Raw genomic sequence first — 6,063 nt, forward strand, 5'->3', positions numbered from 1 at the left:
TTGATTTTTTTTTTCTAAAAAGAAATAGGGGAAAAATCTGTATCTTTAAAGACTTTAAACCTTGGTGCTATCATGGGGTTTAGATAAAACTGAGACAGAAAATGAAAAGAGTTGAGGTCAGTCAATGGTTTGTTCCTTTCAAACAAAGAATTCTAATCTTAAAATTACCAGATTCCAGAAAGAAATGTTCTGTTATATAAGCTGGAAGAGAAATCAAAAGCACCACATCCATGACAGCATAGGTCAAGAAAAGATAAAGACTCAAAACTTTAAATAAAATTTCAAACCCAGCAAGAACAAATTTGGGTTGAAAATCTAGAACTAATCTGACAATTGACATCAATGAGGAAGAAGAAACGTTTCTTGCTACTAGGAGATTTTATTAGATTCTTTTAATAAGAGCTCACTTGCCCTTTATATACTCTGATTTAGTTCTCTAAATTTTTACTGTGGCATTTTGTCATTTTTATATAGCCTCAAAGAAGAACCTGGAGTTAATATTAACTTTGAATATTAAATATGTATATTTCAATTTTTTTAACTTTCTATTTTTCTTAATGGAATAATTATCACTCACTTTGCCAGTGATATATTATAAGAAATTATAATAAACACAAGTTGTATTTTATATTAATTTATGTGAGATTGAAACCAATCATGTAAGTTTCTTTCTTGTCCTTTTTTGTTGCATTTTAATTTTTTAATTTTTTATTTCTAACTTTTATTTTAAGTTCAGGGGTGTAAGTTTCTATAATTAGTCCACTCTTTCTTGTTCTAAATTATCTACAACTGATAATCTCCATAATGATATTCAAAAAAAATATACTTTATTTCTTAATTTTTTTAGTTAAAATAATTTATTAATAATATGCTAGAATAGCATCTCAACGAGCGAATGTAGAACAAGTTCAGATCATAAGAATATAAGTTAGACATGTAGCATCAGATGTTGACAATTTATTTTTAAATTGTGGTAATAAAAGAAACACAAATTTTAGGACAGTAGCTATACTAATTAAGCTATACTTAATATTTTATATATAATTGTGAGACATTATTCACATCACTGTTCAGTTTTGAGAACACTTATCTTTGCCCTAGATTTATTTTTAATTTAATTACTGTTCTAAAAATAGTACTCTACTTTATTTAAAAATATGCAATGAGATGTATTCATTTAATATAGTATAAACTCAAAAATAGTAAGAAATTTTTTTAAAAAAGAGCATTCAAGGTACTTTCATTTGAAGGCAATTCCACAACTATGGCTATCATTTAGTAAATACCTAGAAAAGTTGATGCTAGTTAAGTATCTTTTCACAATTAATTACATCAGGCTTTATAAAATATCATGGTTTATATTCTACTTTTATTTTTAAACATTCTTACTGTATATAATAAGGCATACAATATGATGTTTTGATATACATGTAGATAGTAAAATGGTTACAAGAGTCAAAAAATTAACATATCCCTCATCTTATATAATTACCCACTTTGTATGTGTGGCAAGAGCATCTACAATATACCCTTTTAGCAAAAATATCAAGTACAATATAATATTATTAAGCATAGTCCTCATGTTGCACATTGCTCTCTTGATTTGCTCATCCTACATATTTGCTACTTCATATCATTTTACCTACATCTCCCCATACCCCGTAACTATTGCTTTATCCTCTATCTCTGTATATTTGACTCTTTTTATTTTTAAGAATCCACATATAAGTGAGATTGTGCAGTACTTTTCTTTCTATGTCTGGCTTATTTCACTTAGTGTAATGTCCTCCAGATTAATCCATGTTGTGACAAATGGCAAGATTTAACTTTTTAAAAAAGATGATGAATATTCCATTGTATATGTATACTACAGTTTATTCATTCATCCATTAACGGACACTTTAGTTGTTTCCATATCTTCACTATTGTGAATAATGATGCAATAAACATAGGCATGCAGGTATCTTTATAATGTAGTGATTTAATTTCCTTTAGATATACATCCAGAGAAGGGGTTGCTGGGTCATATGGTAGTTCTATTTTAATGTCTCTAAGAACCTCCATACTGTTTTCCACAATAGCTGAAGCATTCTAAATCTCTATCAGTAGTGTACTTGTCTCTTATGTTTTTGCTAATAGTGATTCTAACAGGTATGAGATGCTATCTCATCATGGTTTTGATTTACATTTCCCTGATGATTAGTGAGGCTGAGTACTTTTCATACATCTGTTAATCATTTTTATTTCTTCTTTGAAAACAATGCCTATTCAGGTCCTTTGCCATTTTTAAATTGGGTTAATTTGTTTTTCTGCTATTTAGTTGTGGGGGTTTTCAATACATTTTGGATACTAATCCTTTATTGGATATATGGTTGCAAACATTTTCTCCCAAGCTGTAGGCTGCCTTTTCATGTTGATTATTTCCTTTGTTGTGCAGAAGCTTTTTAGTTTGATGCAGTTCTATTTATTTATTTTTGCTTTTGTAGCCTGAGCTTTTGGTATCATACCCAAATATCATTGTCAAGGCCAGTATCCAGGAGGTTTTCCCTTATGTTTTATTCCAAGATTTTTATGATCTGTTTTTTTGTTTTTTTTTTTTTTTTTTTAGCAGAGAACATGCTTTATTGAGGAGTAGATGTAGAAGAGCACATTCTACCACATGTGGGGAAGGGTTTAGCTTCTGTAAAAGGCCTTTACCCCTTAAGAAAACCCCTAGTGACGTTGCTTTTGGATAAATTTTAACAGTGACACTGAAACTGGAGGGCAGCTGCCACTGAACATGCTTAAAATTAGCTCCCCCAACCCACAGTGAATATAAGTAGTGTACAGAGATGACAAGAGAAAGGCACAAATGACTGGAGTCAGGGATTGTGGTGAGGGCTCCACATGAAGACAGCGTGTTGGAGGAGACCAAGTTGGGAAGGGTGACATGTCATATATCAAAAGTTGCCCGAAGATAGCAGGTTATAATGGGCTAGAGAGAAATTAGAGAGAACATCTCTTCCTTCACTTGAACAACACCAAAAATAGAAGACCAGAGAATAGAAGGATGGTGACAAATCCCAAAAAGGAAATGGAGGAGGAGTTCATGGAAGGGCAGAAGCACTTTAATCCTAGAGGGAGAGTGAGGCACTGTTGAAAAGAGAAGCAAACCTTGGCAGGGGTGGCCATTCTGCCTTGCTGAGTCATGGGCTGAGATACGGAAGTCACTTTCAGTCATTTTCAACTTCTCCCAGGGCATTCAGACAAAATCAGTGCAAGGTATATGGAAGTACAGATGTACTGTATCAGACTAGTGGAGGTGAAAAGGTTTCTGCAGTATAATTAACCAGTTAACATGCAGCATGAAAGGGAGAAGTGGACATTACTTTGGCATCTGCAAACGTAAAAAGTGGGAGTAAAGAGAGAAGGAAATATTTACTAGTGGGTACTTTACGGTGAGGCAAAAAGTAGTATCCGCTCCCTTTCACCAAGACACTGCCCACTGCCCACAGGTGAACTCAAATCAACCCAGAACCACCACCTCTTCATTCTTCTCCTCATCTCATTCAGATCAATTATATGCTAGTACCATGACTAGTCCCTGAGAAACTCTTCAAAAGTATTTGGCTCCGGTTAGCCCGATACAGATCAAAAAGAGGTCTCTTAATCAAAATGAAGGAAAGAAATTTAAAGCAAGATGGAACCCAAAGTGAATGGACCCCCTGCCAATCCACACACACTCACAAGTGCCACCTCTTCCCTGCCCCACCATAGAACACGCATATAAGGAGTAACTGGAAAGATCCTCGTGGTGGCAGCCATATTTGGAGGTCTGGTGACCAGGTGGTAAGCACTAGTACCACGCTTAGAAGACACAACACAACCTCATGGGGCGTAAGGACATGAGGAGAGAACCGGTGACTGGACAGGTACAGTACCGTAACAGAACTCCTTGGGTCAGTGCTGAGAGACCTGCACTCAAGTCTAATATAGATCCCATCCAGGCAACCTCACTGAGGCCGAAACAACAGTTCCTCAGAACCAGCGTCTGCAGTGTACACAAAGGTCGGAGCCAGGACAGTCCTGAGGGGGATGGCCTTCCCAAAGGATACTGTACTTGCCAATCACAAGAGCAACAGAAATGACCGACAGATCCCTAGGGTACGGATTCCTACTGCTGGGGTTCGCTGGCTCGGAATGACAGGTCACTTTAAGTGCCCTTGGGAGGGGTCCATTTTAAGCAGCTGGGATCCATGGTTTTATTGGAGTTGGACCTTTTGGCCTCTTTGGCTATCCACTAATCAATCAGGTCCTGTCTCTTTAAAACTAGGTGTTTTCCCTTCCAGTACTTGAGCATCTGAAGGGCTTGTAGAGTGCTGACAATGTCCACAGGATTCACAGCCGTCTCCTGACTGATTTATTTGATAGAAATCTCTTTGTCTTGGAAATTATGCAGGTCGCAGAGAAGTAATTCTTTCCAGTAACTGCAATAGCTTATAAGCTCCAGATCTGAGAGTGGACATTCTGGGGAGCCAACTTTTTCTTCAACTTTGGAAAGCAAATAACTGAAATCAATAAGCATCTTGCCATAGCCTTGTCTCATGTACTGAGGCATAGTAAGGATACAGGATACATTGTAGTTGAGGAATGAATTCTCTTCCTTGGAAAAATATCCAATCAGGTGACAGCCAGTGTTGTCCACCTCTGTCATAACATAGAAGAGGAAGGGCTCCACATCATAATACAATGTCTTGTGGTCCAGAAAAAGTTTGGCCAACAGGCACAGGTTTTGGCAGTAGATCTTGTTTTTCTTGCCATCCACTTCAAACACAGAGATTGAACTTTTGCGATATATCTCATCACCAGGTGGGTGTTCCCACACACATTTGGCCATGTGCCGATGGAGTATCATTTGGCTCTTCATATATTTTAAACAGAATTCACACATATAGAGATGTCCCAGCCTTGCATATTCTTCAGGATATGGAGAATGGTACCAGGTATCAAGGTCATAGCGGCCAAAAGCAATTGTTTTAATCATGTTACTTCCCTCTGTGATTTGGCCTTGCAGCCTTAACTTCTCCAAATCCTCTGAGGCCTGGGCTTCCGCTCATCGGAAAAGATCCAAGTCATACTTGCTTGTCAGGTTTTCTAAAAGAGGTTCCCGTGTGTTCCCATAGGTCTGTCTGTATTCCATGGCAGTCACTACAAGAATCCTTTCCAGGAAAGAACGATTTCAGGTCTTTTAGCCATTTTGAGTTGATCTACAGTATAAGATAACGGACCAATTTTATTATTCTTTTTCATGTGCAAATCCAGTTTTCCTTGCACCACTTATTAAAGAGACTATTTTTTCTCCATGGGTTATCTCGGTACCCATGTCAAAATTAGCTGTCCAGAAACCAGAAATCATGAGGGGACCCACAGAGCCTCTGAAGGAAGCGGACTTCTCCTGCAGGACCTGAGAGACACCCCAAATACTGTGAGTGCCCCAACTGTGAAAGTGGGAAAGGGAGACCCTCCTCTCCCGAACACACACACATGCACACGCACACACACACACACACACACACACACAGGAGAAGGTGAAGGTCTGTTTGCAGGAGAAGTTTCCGACTTTACCTGGAGCTGAGTCAGTTTAGAGTGCCAAGTGAAAAACAAGGGTAGAGGGAGCAGCAGAAAGGCCCTGGGACCTTGCTGGGTCCCCTAGCAGGCCATTCTTGCCTAGCACCACAGGGATCTATCAGAAGGGTGGCTAAAGGAGCAGGGGGTACAACTTCACAGGGAGAAGGAAATCTCCAGCTGAACTTTACAACAATTTGAACAGGGTAAGGAGCCTCCTGGCCAGAACTCAAGGTAGGGCGCAAATCTGGTGTGCAGACTCCACAGGCGGGGGAAGAACCAAGCCCTTTTCTTTTGGAGCTGAGAGGCGGGTACCCTGGGGCAAGTTTTCAAGCCTGACTCACCCTCTGCCTGCAAACGGACTTGGGGCTGTTGGAGAGGGCACGGTGGGAGTGAGACCTGCCCTTCAGTTGGTGTGGGAGCTGGGTGAGGCCTTTGACTGCTGGCTTTCCCCCACTT

General features: G+C 38.7%; 1 pseudogene; it reads right to left on the reverse strand.

The window, feature by feature from the left end:
• Positions 1-3,800: 3,800 nt before the first annotated feature.
• On the reverse strand, positions 3,801-5,179 carry LOC129024719 (histone acetyltransferase KAT7-like; annotated as a pseudogene).
• Between the last annotated feature and the right edge of the window lie 884 nt (positions 5,180-6,063).

This window comes from Pongo pygmaeus, chromosome X (genome assembly GCF_028885625.2).
Source record: "Pongo pygmaeus isolate AG05252 chromosome X, NHGRI_mPonPyg2-v2.0_pri, whole genome shotgun sequence".
In the NCBI taxonomy this organism is placed as follows: Eukaryota; Metazoa; Chordata; class Mammalia; order Primates; family Hominidae; genus Pongo; species Pongo pygmaeus.